Below are 14,827 nucleotides of genomic sequence, written 5' to 3'. Positions count from 1 at the left end.
GGCACGTTTGGCGGATGCGAAGCGGAGAGGTGTGACCCAGGGTCCGCTCCGGCCATACCGAAACCACCCCCTTCCACAGCAAGTACCTGAGCGGTTTGACGGATTGCACCCAACTTTTGGGAGCGCGTGTGGGGCCCCACCCGGGCACCCCACGGCCAAAATGAACGAAATCCGACAACGAACGCACGTTGCGTCACGTCCGGGCAGTATTTTCTGGGTTTTCTGCCTGGAAAATGGTAGAAAATGCATACAGACTCGAAACGGGACAATTTTTTGCGTGCGTGCCCTGCTAGGCCACAGTAGCACGTGGAAAAAAATTGGGCACGTTTGGATAAGTTAAAAAAGAGCATATTTGATTAAGTTTAAAAAATTGGTTAAGATAAAAAAATTTGATACAGTTAAAAAAATATGCCTATTTCATTTAGTAAAAAAAAATGAGGCCCTGCAAAAAAAAACGCCGGCCGTCTCGCTAACCGACGCGCATGCGTGCATGGGGCCGTCCCACTAACAAACGACGCCGCAATCAGCGCTCGGGCGACGTCGTTAGCCGACGTGCATGCAAAATTTCCTTCTACGTCACCCCGTCTAGCCGCCGCCGCGATCTGCACGTGCTGCCACCGTACGCCGCCCGTCGCCCCATACTCCAAAACGGCGCCGGTGCGGCCGCGCCGGCCTGCCCTGACCTGACCCGTCGCCTTGTTTACGTTGCCGCTGCCTCTCCCACCGTCGCCCCACCGTACAAACTCCGTCGGTGCGCCCGCGTCGGCTTGCGTCCCCTCACCCGTCGCCACTATACGCCGCCAGTGCCTCTCCCACCGTCGCCGTCGTGTAAGTTTTTTTCCAGTTCTTTTATACAACGAGGCTCATACCAATATGATGGTATGTGACAGAAATCTATTTGATGCAGTATGAATATCGACGGTGTGATTCCATGTTCTGTTCAAAAGTGGGTTAGCCTAGTTGACAAACTGTCACCCAGTCAGAAATTCAGGTTTTATGAAACGGATATGCAGGGCATGTTTAGAATACCATCAATAAGGATGCGTGATTTTTTGCTTCACTTTTTACTCCAAAGTTACAATCCGAGTAGCAAAAAATTCATGGTTCAAGAGAGTTCTGGAAGTACTGCTGGATGTAAAGGTCTTATTTCATTAAGGCCTGATGATGTGTACTCCATATTTGGTTGGAAAAACAATGGAGTGGATGTTTTTGGGTTTCTTAGTACTGAAGGAGAAAAAGCAACCAAAAAAATACCAGTTAGTTTTTTTAGCAAGAAAAATGGTAAGATCATGATTGATGATCTCATAGAAAAGATTGTGAAGGATAAGAGCACTGATGATGACTTTATTCGGATGACATTTCTAGTTCTCTTAGGAACTATAATTGCACCAGTGTCTCATGAATACGTTCCGAAAAAGTACTATGCCTTAGTGCAAAATATTAAGTTGATAAGGAAGTTCAACTGGAATGCATTCACTTCACGATTCTGTTTATCGGAGATTGGTAAGCTTCTGCAGGACGGCCATGTTAGGCAGTGGCCCCAGGGGAACCTCGCCCTTTTGCACGTACGTTCTATTTATTAATTTCAACACTTTTGTTATAAAATGGCACGGAAGAACATGTAATTTAATTAGTTAATGTGTTTTGCAGTACCTATACTGGGAGAAGGTGCAACCAATCACCGGTCCAAAATATGATCCGTTGGCATTGTTGAGCCCGCTGATGAGGAACTGGACGGAAGATATGGCTGTGAGAAGGGACAAATACGACTACGAATATGGTCGTGGTGTTGGGATGGTAATCCTAGTAATCATTTTTTTTACATTTATGAAATAAAGTAAAGTGTGCATATGGTTTTTATGTATAATTATCTTGTTGCACTTGTAGATCGATGACAACATTACAGAGGAGTATAGGTTGAAAAAAATTACGGAAGAAGAAGCTCAAAAAACCAAGAAAGCTAGTAGCAAGAAGGAAATGCTTCGTTTGCCAGAGTTATGCGCACAGGTAACACTTGAGCACGTCTCTTTAATGTCCATCACTGAATTGAAGAACTAAGATGAAATGTTTTCTTGCAGAGGATGATTGAGAAACTGAACAAAACCGGCGTCTCCTACAAACCCAGTAACCTGGAAGAGGACGAAGAGAATCTGTACGGAGGCATTAATGAGTCTTCAAACGATGTTGAACGTCCGCAAAAAGAGTTTGTATATCAAAAAGATGATTCAGACCGGTTCCGCACACCTTCCAAAATGAATTTGCAAAAGGATGATAACGGCGTTGATGTAACTTCTCGTGAAAACACACCTTTTTACTGCACACCTGAGTACTGGGATAGTTTCAAGGGTGATATGGATGATCCTGTCCAAGTACCAGAAGTATCAGATGAAAAAGCTGCCACATCTTTAGAGACGGACGAAATCGCATCGCATGCGTCGGTTGGTTCTCAAGGAGTACAAGAGGAAGTGGAGGAGGTTACTGGCAGGCGCAAGAGCAGAGGATCACAACATGTCAAGTCTCCTTATGTGGTCCCTAAACCAAACAAACGTGCAAAACATTCTGCCAAAGGAAGTAAGTTTTCTGTGTTTCTAATTGTTATTGCGTAATAATTATTTATGTATTTGCGTTTGTAAGTATTTGAGTGGTGCGTTACAGAATTGTTCCAAAATGGTGATGTTAACAAATCTGGTGATGAGTATGATGTGGTGAAAGCGTCCATCAAGTACGTGCGTGCGCATGAGCATTTACAAAAACATGCCAAAACAGAAATTTTCAATGATGGCATGGAAGAAGGTCTCACTGTGAGGAGAGCTTGTCAGATTATTAACCATGAGTGGCTAAGTGGCGACGTAAGTTCATTTCATATATTGTTTTACAATTCATTCGAAAATGCCATTGTTAAATCTAACACATTATTTATAGGTAATTGATGCATACTCATCATTTTTGGTCGACAAAGTTAATGATGATCGTTTCATGTTAACAACTTGGAGGATACATTGGTTGCTTCACGTTAGACCCGGAAAGAAGACCGCCGGTAATGATTATGAAGCAGAGTCGCATAGTAATGGACCCGTGAACAGATGTGAGGACGAGTATTTCAAAAAATCAAAGGTAAGTTTGATTGTTAACACGGTACATACATACGATATTATGTGATGATTGTGTTTTATGGTCCTTGTGATGCAGACTTACATTCCTCTAAAAAAGCAAAATAATCACTGGATTACTGTCGTCATGCATAGCGGAAAAAGAGAGTTTCAGGTTCTTGACTCGTTGATGACCGGAAAACTTGACACTGTTACTAGAGAACTCGTTGAGGACCTGGTAGGTTTAACTTGCAAATGTGCATTTGGTAACATTCGTTTTCTTTAGTACACTGAATGACATGCTTTCCACCATGTTTATTATATCTTTAGAGAAAACAACTAGCAGAAGATATCCAAGAAGCAAATGCAACCGGAATTGTGAATTATCCGGATGTTTCCAAGTGGCCTATTCAAACGTATGACATGCCAAAACAACATGATGGGTGAGTTTTTACTTCGACAGAATGTTGGTCTTGTATGTACAGTAGATATTTAATCTTCGTAAATTATATGCACTAGGAATTCGTGTGGAATATTTCTCCTTCGATGCTTTCAAAATTGGGATGGTGACAAATGGACAGGCTTATTTTCACAGGTACGCAAGTCATGTTTGGACTACGATATACAATGAACGCTGTGCTAACACCATTTTTTTTTCAGACCTCAATTGATGATTCGAGAGAGTTAATGATTGCGCAACTTATATTTTCGGAAAGAAACAAGCTTGATGAAGTGAAAAACAAAGTTATTCGGATATCAAAGAAGAAGAAATAGATGCGGCACGGAGGAGTTTTGCATGTGATTGGGTGGTACTGGAGGACTTTATTTTCCAAACGCTTTGCGCACTTGCTTATAAATTTTATGTAATAGACTCTGCTTCTGAATAGTTATATGTAATAGACTCGGCACTTTTCCAAATGTTTTTTTATGTCCACATGATATTTCGTTTCATAAATATTATATAATGATTTTTTTTGTTTACATGTTTTTTTTGTTGCCGAATAGTTATATGTAATCATGTCGCAGCACACTGCGTTTTACTTAAAAATTATTTTACAAAAAAAAATGCCTGCCCGTCTCCGCGGCGTTTCTTAGTAAGCCCGTCGTTATCAAGCCCAACGGGCGACTATAACAGGCGTTTCGGAGCACGCCGTGGAAACCAGGCCCAACAAGGCAGAATCGACGCGACATATCGACGGGGTAGTAATCAGAGGAGTTCAATGCAACGACGGGAGCTGAGTATATAAGCAGGTTGTCGTCCCCTTCGGCCGGCGAGGTGGGACTAAACTTGCGTCGGCCGCGGGGCGACCTGGACACAGCCAGACGCGACGTGGGCCGGCCCAAAAAGGCACTGGACGGCGCGGTCTTCTCGACTGCTCGACGCGACATGGGCCGGCCCAAAAAGGCAATTGACGGCGCGGTCTTCTCGACGGCTCGACGCGCCGTGGGCCGGCCCAGTTACCACCGCTGAGACGCCGCGCCAGTGAAACCGACACAAGTTTAGTCCCACCTCGACGGCCGAAGGCGACGACGACTAGTTTATATACTTAGCTCCCGTCGTTGTATTGAACTCCTTTGATTACTACCCCGTCGATGTGCCGCGTCGATGCTGCCCTGTTGGGCCTGGTTTCCACGGCGTGCTCCGAAACGCTTGTTGTAGTGGCCCGTTGGGCTTGATAACGACGGGCTTACTAAGTCACGCTGTGGAGACGGGCGGGCATTTTTTTCTTTTTTTTTCAACAACAGTTCACAGAGTACTTCTTCTATTTTGATATATTTGACAGCCGACGGGACTGTAGTAAATACATGTAGAATTCATAAAATAAACAATGAATAGTGAATATTTATATCAACAACAATGTTGTCTCAACATAACAATTGTCACCACAGTAATTTTATTGTAGTTGACAGAAAATAACAAGTCTGAAATGACAACGGTCCGTACGCAATAATCATGTTTCACACATAAAATACTCAACACGAACATAAATTTTACAAATGTTCTTCATATAAATGGAAGAGGTAAAACACTCGCATCATCTACACTTGAGTCTTCAAGCCCAGTTGCTGCATACAAAAAAATATGAGAATCAATGCACCGTTAATGAAACAACAAAACTGACATAAACAAATAATAGACATACTCTTCATTTTTGCTGCATGTGCTCCTGTTATGACCTGAGCCGTTGCATATGCTTTAGGCCTCTCATTTTTTGTCACATCTGGGCCACCCTTACCGCGACCTCTACTATTCTGCTTAGGTGCGCCCTTGGTGGAAACCTTTACTGGATCACGAACCAAAATATGATCTCGGTTAGGCTCAAATGGATTACTGTTCACGAAGCTTCGCTGAATATCATCTTCATTTCCCTGAATATCCTTATTCACTATAATATCATCCAGAGCTGCCATCAACTTGTCGAATAAGAAAGGATTACTGCATGCGACATGACAGGCTTCTGAAGATTTGATGGTCAACTCACTATATCTAGCTCTGTCCTCACCACTCGACCAACCCCACGCAAACAAATCGCTGGTGCGCTTCACTGGCAGTCCAGCTCGTGCTTTTTTTGAGAATCTTCACAGGACACAACACTTGGGTATCACAGGTAAGTTCAGTGCATTCAAAACATGAATAATATGCTTGCAAGGAAGCCCTTTGCGAGTCATACTTCGGCAACTGCACTTTATAGTTTCTGCCGAGTTAACCGGCGTATAGTCCACATTAAATCTGTCATCCCTGTTATTCTTCCACGCAACCACAAATCTCTGACTATCGGTCCCTGTCAGTCTATCAGTTACCTCAAGCTCCTGTACCTTCTTCATATCTTGTTGCAACATATAAAAGTTTGCCTGCGTGAATGCTTTCGCAGCATACGACTCAATGGCCTGACACTTAGTCACTGTTACTGGAAGAGTCTGTGAGGCCGTGTAGTCATCATAAGCTTCATTCTCACGGAGGCGAACAATACAATTCTCGTAGTGTACAATCATGTCAACAATCGTCATACCATAGTCAAGATGAAGGTGCAGGCTAGAGTTCAGACTCTCACTCCTCTGATTACTGCGCATACCAAGGAAAAACCCACCAGACAAATATGATGCAGCCCAAAGCGTCCTCTTCCTGTACATCCTATGGAGCCATGTTTTCATTTTCTCTGTCTGCCATTTGCGCACAAACGCGGCCCATCTCTCCTCAAAAACCTTATGTGTAGTGGCATAGTACAATAATGCCCTAAACTCCTTCAATGACTTGTGGTTGAGGTGTTTCTGCATATTCTTTTCAATATGCCATGAACATAGACAATGCCACACGTCAGAAAGCACCTTCCTAATAGCCCTTATCATCGCTGCATCTCCATCTGTAATAACTGATTTGGGCCTCTTCTGACAGTTAGCTTTCAAGAACGTGTTAAGAAACCAGACATATGTAGCCTCAGTCTCGTCTGAAACAATGGCGCAGGCGAATACAGTAGTGCAACGGTGGTTGTTCAGACCCACAAAAGGGATGAACGGCATTCCATACCTGTTCATCTTGTATGTGCTATCGAAGACAACAACATCACCATAGTCAAGATAATCCCGGCGTGACTGCGAATCACACCAGAAGAGGTTTTGGAGCCTGCCTTCAGCGTCAACCGTGTGCTCAAAGAAGAAGTCTGGATCTCTGTCCTTTCTGGTCAACATGATTCCTACGGCAGTATCAGCATCACCTTGTGCAAGCAATTTCATCTTCTCCCTATAGCACATGTTGTACAACTTTGTCCTCTGAAATGGTGACTTTGCATACGACCCATACCTGCTAACGATGTTGTCAAAAATGATATGTTTTCTTATCCCAGCTCCAGACATAGCTAAGATCTCAGCTCTCTCAAATGCTTTCATCTGATTATGAGATCGGAGGAAAGGGACTTCGTCCGGTCATGCAAGAGTGTGGCTGTGATCATCGGAGAAACTGCTGACATACCAAAGATTGAGCTTTTTATCAAGCTTAACTGCCAAATGGGCTTCGCATAAGAATCGACTCTCCGGTCTAAGCCTGCGGGTCCGGCCTTCCATGGTACAGAACTTGGCCTGTCGTTTTCCTGCGGCGGAACAGAGATACCTCCTCAAGTGCGGAGTCCTTGCGCGATCCTTCGAAAATTTTAGCGAGTCCTTCCTGATACTGAACCCACGTTCTCTCGCGTGCTTGTTGTAGAACGTGTAAACCTCGTCTAATGACCTGAATGTCTTTACCATCACTGCCCAATGCCTATCAAGTGACTCTTGCTGATATTCATCATAGCACATGTCAAGGTCAAACTGATCATCATCGTTGTGCTCATCATTCCCGCTAGGACCATCAACACCTCCCTGCAAAATATGACATATAACCTTGCATGTCAATCTCTTCTTATATTCTTACTAACCAAAATTAATGTAAAGAACTTACTTGACTACCGCTCACACTACGAGATGCATGGACGTCGCTCTCGGCATTGTCATCATCTATATTATTACGCTCATTGTCACCATTAGCATTTATCTGTGCACATATAAAGTAACATAAGTGGTCATACAATTTTAATGTCAATCATTTCTCTACAATTTTTTCAACATACCTGGCTCACACTATCTGCATAAAATTGTTCATCTATATCATATTCCTCATCGTCAGCATTGCCATGTACCTGTACAAATTTAAAAGGACATGTTAGTGTCAAATAACTAGTTTTTGTTCAATATGTTTTTGTCAACGTTGAAGGTACTTACATTACCACTGTACGATTCATCCTGACTCATATAGTTGTCTCCGGGAGGTTGGTTCGCATTCAATGACGAGGATCCATTATCGCTACCGGAATCATCACTGGCGTATCTGGTTACTTGCTCCATCTATGCACATACAAATAATGTGTGAGATCAATGCCAACATTCCACAAAAAATCATCGTGAATACAGTAAATTCGTCAACAGTGACATGACTATGTGGCATGCATACAAATTTGAACATACAAAATCATTATGAAGTCACTACTCTCCTCTCTTATTTAACTAAGTAGGGAATCATTTTGCATTACAAAAATGCACAAAAATGCAATGGACAAATCAAAATCATCAAAAAAAGAACAAAAAGAGCCATCCTAACCTACTCTGCGCCGTCGAGGGGTCCTCGCCTGGGGTCGACGCCGATGCGTTGCTGCCACCGACGTTGTGGAGGGCGCGTACCAGGATAGAACGGCGAGCGAGCGCTGGGCGTTTCACCGGCGACACGGCGTGTGGTCACTAAGGACGCCGTCGGTGCTCGCGACTAGACGGGCACGTCGGGGTCGACGTCGTGACGGCGGTGGACCACGGCGGCGTTGATGCCGCTAGGGTTTCCTAGGCGGGGATGGGGTGTCGGTTTCACGGCGCGTGGGTGACTACGGACGCCGCCCGACGTCGTGACGGCGGTGGACCACGGCGGCGTTCATGCCGCTAGGGTTTCGTATGTGGAGTTGGGGTGTCGGGGTGGGGCGTACTTTTTTTCCTTTCCCGATCGCACTACCGAACCGCACGCGTACGACGCGCGGGAGTACGGGGCGCGACGTACACGGGCGGCCGGCCCTACGACAGACGGCGGGTATAGTGTACGTGTAATTTAGTATGGACAATACTACCCCTTATACGTTTATTGGGGGGGTTGTACCGAAGTCCTTCTCTATACATGATCCGGCAGCTGGACTCCTCCGCGGTGATGCGCCGTGGCAGGAGAGAGTAGGGCAGGTGTGTGGCGAGCAAGCGCGGTGAGGGGAGCGCCACGAACACGTCGTCTGCTCCACCGTCGTCCAACAACCGCCCGAACTCCATCTCCATGTACCGGACCATGTCGTGGGGGTTGCAACGCCGGAGCGGGTGGTGGAGGTCACGGGGCGAGTGCTCAACCAGGTTGCGTGTGGCGAAGGCGAGGGCCTTGAGCCAGGTGGTGCCGCACTTGGGGAAGCTACCGAGGAGGACATCCGACGGCCTTGTCTCGACGACCGAATGGACGGCTGGAACACCCTTGAGGAACTTCTCCACCAGCCAGAACCCACCATATTGCCTCAGACGGAACGGCGGGAACCGCGTCTCTAGGGGAAGTGAGGTGATCGCAAGCTCAACAACATCGTCTGCGGCAGAGGCAGCCATGGAAACAGGGGCGGACCCACGTTGGCCCAGCAGGTAGCCCATGACACCGGGTAAAAAATTATCTTACGTTATTCATATAGAGCCCAGGTAGACTTGGACACCCCTAAATTTTTGAAAGGGACACCCCGTGCAGACCAAAAGGCCACAACTAGCCTACAAGGCCGCAGACGGCCCAGCCGACTAGCAGCGCGCGACGCCCTGGCAAAGGCCCATCACATACGTCCATCGATCTGGATCAATTCATCTACACGTACGTGCCTTCGCCTGTCGCTTTCTGTCAGGACCCCGACTCGATGTCACATCGATCTAGCTGGTAACACCCCATATCACTTTGCGGCCTCACGCACGGTATCTCCACGGGTGTCGTCTTACCTTTTCCCGGGACCGTTTGCGCCTTTTGGCTCGCGTATATGAAAGTGTCGCTAGCATCCATATGATAAAGAGCCCGGGCTGACATGACTAGTCGTAAACCCAAAGTGGCACAGACTTACAGGGACAGGCATCCATGACCCAGCTTCGAACGTGTCGGTCATCAGCAAGTGGGTCCGGGCTGTAGCACTGGGCTAGCAGGACTCCGGTAAACCGGGCTGTAGCGGGCTAACATGACTCCGGTACTCAAAGCGTGACATTTCCCCGAAGGGACAGACACAGGAACGAAGAAGGACACATGCCGGCCAGCCTAAGTGTTCCAGAGCAGTAGCAAGCTACCATGGCTCAGCGGTAACACTAGGAGACATTTCCCGGTAAGAGAGGCTACTAAAGATAAACAACTAGATAGTCAGATCCCACACATACCAAGCATTTCAATCATACACACAATATGCTCGATATGTGCAAATACAACGAAGCATCACAACATGACTCTATGACACAAGTACTTTATTTAAGGCTCAGTGAGCCATACATAACATACACACAAAGGTACGGGTCTCACGACCCGGCATACAAGTCATACAATCATACAAGCCGGCAGCGGAAGTAACTTGTCTGAGTACAGACAACTAGTAAAATAAAAGAGGCTTGGAAAATCTCTGGCTATACTATGTGGTCCTTCACAAGCTCAGGGTCACCACCTGGGTCTTTAGCCTACTCGTTGATGTCAACGTCTACATAGAACCCATCAGAAGGGGTTGCAGCGTCTTCTGTAAAAATGTAGATTATAGCAACATGAGTACAAAGGTACTCAGCAAGACTTACATCAGATCCTACATACATGCATAGTATCAAGAAGGGTTGGTGGAGTTATTGCAGCAAGCCAGCTTTGACTCTTGGCTAGGCTATCCTACGATACTTCAACTTGAAATAGTTTTGCGCACACGAGCCCACTATTCACCACTTCAATACACTACCGAGGATCCACCTCCGTCCTCCTACGGAGGAGCCATCCTCGGCACTCACACTTATCTTGAGGCTTTTAGTAGTTTCCATTTACTTGTCTATGAACTGTATAGGCAACCAAGTAGTCCTTTACCGCGGACGCGGCTATTCGAATAGATCATGTTAACCCTGCAGGGGGTACTTCTTCATACACGCTCTCACCACTTACCGTCGTTTACACGACATGTACTCGGCAACCTTCAAGCGGAAGCCCAACGTGGGTGTCGGCCACGACCTACCTAATCACCTAAGCCTCCAGTCCAGGTTTATCGCCTATTCAGGTTCCATCCGCAGGGAGTCCGGCCGAGGTTTCCCATACGGCCCCGAACGATGTGAACAGGGTTCCCGAGATACCTAACGGGTATTCGGTACACCCGGCCACGTACCTACCGCATCACAGCCCACCCCTACGGTCAGCGCTGTCCACGGCCTCCAGTAGGCTACAAACACCAGAAACTACTTGCAACTCTTGGACGGAGAACTAGGGTGAATAAGAAGTCGAGAGGGTCCATTGGTTTCGGGCCCAATGCATGGTAGTAGCTGATTCTTAAATCACACATACAGATCTCAGTGCTTAAGGTCGGCTTCAATGAAACAACCCACCATGTACTCCTACATGGCCTCTCATCGATACCTTTACCAAATCGTGTTCACCACACCACTCTCATTACCGACATAAGCATTTCACTCTAGCCCATCACCCAGATGAACCAGACCTGACACGACTCTAAGCATAGCAGGCATAGCAAGGTAGGAACAACACATACATATGGCTCAATCAACTCCTACACATGCTAGTGGGTTTCATCTAGTTACTGTGGCAATGACAGGTCATGCAGAGGAAATGGGTTCAACTACCGTAGCACACAGCAGTTTGAATCGCGTTGTCTTAATACAGTAAAAGAGAGCAGGAGCGAGAACATGGGATTGTATCGATATGATCAAATGGTTGGTTGCTTGCCTGATGGTTCGATGCACGGATACGGTTCTTCGTTAGGGTAGTCACGGTACTCCTCGGGGACAGATCCTGTCGTAAAGGATAACGATACACAGGCATCACCAAACAATGTGCAACAATATGATGCATGCATGAACATGGCAATATGAGTGTGTTGGGCTAATGCAACTAAAGCCAGAAGGGTTTGAACAAATTTGAATCAAAGATTCAAATTTCAATTTCAAATATGGCCTTTTAAAGTGCTTTTCCTTGTTCTGATTAAAACATCCATTTAACTTGTTGGATCATGCATGAAAATAGTACAGATGGATAGATTGGATTTTTCTGATCATTTTTCATATATAATTTGTCCAATTTGGAGTTATAGAATAAAAGTTATGAATTTTTGAAGTTTAATTAATATTCTGGAATTTCCTGATTTAATTTAAATCCAGAAATATCATTTACTGCGTCAGCCTGACGTCACAGTGACATCAGCAGGTCAACAGGGCTGGCTCGGGTCAAACCTGACGTGTGGGGTCCACACGTCAGTGACACAGGGGCTAATCCCGTGTTGACCCGGGCTGGTTAGCTTTGACTAAGCCCTGGGGCCCACTTGTCAGCGTCAGTAGGTGGTGGTTTAGTGGCTAATTAACTAGGCCATGTCAGCTCGCCGGAGTTCTGGCCGGCGGCGACCATCAGTGCGGCGGCGATAGTGGTTTTGGTCGTTTCGGCCACCAAATGAACCGCGGAGGCCACCGGAGTGAAGCTGAGGACGACCCGCGGCTCTTGGCGGAGTCCGTTGGGGTCGGGGTGGCCGGAGTCGACGGCGGCGAGCTCGGCTGCGGCGGTCGGGGTTCGGTCGTGCACGGGAACGGTGTTGCAGGGTGTTAGGGGGGTGTTGGAGCGTGCTACGTGCTCCTAGTGAGATGTGGAGCACGATGGCGTGCTCGGTTGGGCGCTACGGCGATCGTGGCCACGACGGCGACATCGCCGGCGGCGTGAAGCTTTCGGCCGCGGTGGGGCTAGGGCCTAGGGGTCGGGAGAGAGCAGGGGAGAAGGGGGAAACGGTGGCGTAGCTCACCGCGGTTGCAGTGGGCGTCGAAGCGGGCTCGGGGACGCGTCGGAGACGACGAATTTGACGGCGACGATGGTCGGAGTCCGAAGGGGGGAACGGCGACGTGGCGGCGATGCAGGGCTTCCGGGGACCCGTGGAGCGGTGGGGAGGAAGAAGGAGTTGAGGCGGAGCTTCTGAGCTGGTCGGGGAAGCGAGGGGTGGTCGGAGACGGTGGCTAAGGCGAACGGCGGCGACGGTGAGCTTCGGCCGTGAGAGAGAGAGAGTGAGGGAGAGCCGGGGGAGAGTTAATGGGGTGTCGGCGAGGTCGGGGCGGCGACCAGAAGACGATCCACGCGGCGCAACGGCGACCAGGGCGATGCAAAGAGGCTGGGTGGTGCGTGGCGAGCTCGGGCGCGCCATGCTCACCTCCCTGCCTGCTCTGGCGAGGGGAAGCAGCTGGCTGGCACGGGCCAGCACAGTGCTGGGCCGGCTGGGCTGGGCCGCACAGGTAAGTCTTCCCCTTTCTTTATTTCTGTTTTTATATAATATAACTGCGACTTTGTTGAATTAAATAAAATACCTAGGCAACTCCAAAAATCACCAAACTACTCCTGGTCCATAGTTGGATTATTTCCAACATGAAACATTTTAGTTTGGAGATATTTGAGCATTTAAATATTTTATATAATTTTAAATGCCCAAATTCAAATAGTTATGATTTAATTCAAAACCCTAGGATGGCCTAGGAAAATGTGCACCACTTTTGGCAGAGGTTCTGAACCAAGGCAAAAATGATGGGCATTTTAGAAGGGCATTTCAGGTTCATTGAAAAATTATTTTAGTAAACCCTAGTTGGTTTCAGAGGGGACTGGGGGTTCTGTCATCCCCATTTCAAGTTTCTGATGAATGAGTAAACATGATGCAACACTCTAATGCATAACTAGCTAGGGTGTGACAACTCACCCCCACTCAAAAGAATCTCGTCCCGAGATTTGGGTTCCTCCGGGAAGAAGGCGGGATATTCAAGTCGAAGACGATCCTCCCTTTCCCAGGTTGCTTCATTTTCAGAATGGTGCGACCATTGAACCTTGAGAAACTTGATATTATGACGTCGCGTGGTACGTTCGGCTTGATCGAGGATACGAATGGGGTACTCTCGATAGGTAAGATTATCTTGGAGATCAAGCGTTTCGTGGTCCACTTCACGGATAGGATCCGAGAAGCAACGCCTGAGTTGAGAAATGTGGAAGACATCGTGAACTCTGGAGAGGTGCAGAGGTAGTTCCAATTGGTAGGCAACTTCTCCTCGTTTGGCAAGAATGCGAAAAGGTCCAATGTAACGAGGAGCCAATTTGCCTTTGATACCGAAACGATGGGTTCCCTTCAGAGGGGTGACCCGAAGATAAGCCTTCTCGTCAACCTCGAAAGTCATAGCCTTATGTTTTCGGTCATATTGACTCTTTTGACGAGATTGGGCTGTTTTCAACTTTTCACGAACGATACGAACTTGTTCTTCTGCTTCCTGAATCATATCCGGGCCAAAGAATTGTCTTTCCCCGGTCTCTGACCAGTTAAGGGGTGTTCGACATCGCCGTCCATAGAGGACTTCAAAAGGGGCTTTACCCAAGCTGGATTGATAGCTGTTGTTGTAAGCGAATTCGGCAAATGGAAGGCACTTCTCCCAGTCCATTCCGAACGAGATAACAGAGGCTCGAAGCATGTCTTCTAGAATCTGATCGACGCGTTCCACTTGACCACTTGACTGGGGGTGGAAAGCGGTGCTAAAGGAGAGACGGGTTCCCATAGCATTTTGGAAACTTTCCCAAAATCGAGAGGTGAAAAGACTTCCTCGATCCGAATTGATTTCCAAAGGGACACCATGAAGAGACACTATTCGGGAGATGTATAAGTCTGCCAGCTGACTAGCGGTTATACTCTCACGAACAGGTAAGAAATGAGCTACTTTGGAAAGACGATCGACCACAACGAAAATAGCATTATTCCCTCTTTTGGTCCTGGGAAAACCGGTAATGAAATCCATACCAATTTTATCCCATTTCCATTCAGGAATAGCTAATGGTTGAAGGGTGCCAGCAGGCCGTTGATGCTCTGCTTTTACACGACGACAGACGTCGCAATTAGCAATATACTGAGCGATTTCTCTCTTCATCCTAGTCCACCAGAACCTCTGGCGTAGGTCCTGATACATTTTTGTGCTAC

At 47.0% G+C, this 14,827-nt stretch overlaps 2 long non-coding RNA genes and 1 pseudogene across 2 annotated transcripts; 2 read left to right on the top strand and 1 right to left on the bottom strand.

Annotated features, from left to right (window-relative positions):
* LOC119315773 overlaps positions 1-9,236 on the bottom strand; it is a 15,268-nt pseudogene extending 6,032 nt beyond the window's left edge.
* LOC119319013 lies at positions 2,475-3,196 on the top strand. The gene is made up of 3 exons (XR_005154313.1): positions 2,475-2,571; positions 2,656-2,849; positions 2,923-3,196. It is a non-coding gene; the product is annotated as an uncharacterized LOC119319013 (long non-coding RNA).
* Positions 3,215-3,682, top strand: LOC119319012. Its single transcript, XR_005154312.1, has 3 exons — positions 3,215-3,327; positions 3,420-3,532; positions 3,609-3,682. It is a non-coding gene; the product is annotated as an uncharacterized LOC119319012 (long non-coding RNA).
* Positions 9,237-14,827: the final 5,591 nt, after the last annotated feature.

The sequence above is a fragment of the Triticum dicoccoides genome, chromosome 6A (assembly GCF_002162155.2).
Source record: "Triticum dicoccoides isolate Atlit2015 ecotype Zavitan chromosome 6A, WEW_v2.0, whole genome shotgun sequence".
NCBI lineage: Eukaryota > Viridiplantae > Streptophyta > Magnoliopsida > Poales > Poaceae > Triticum > Triticum dicoccoides.
This window is presented reverse-complemented; position numbering and strand designations above follow the sequence as displayed.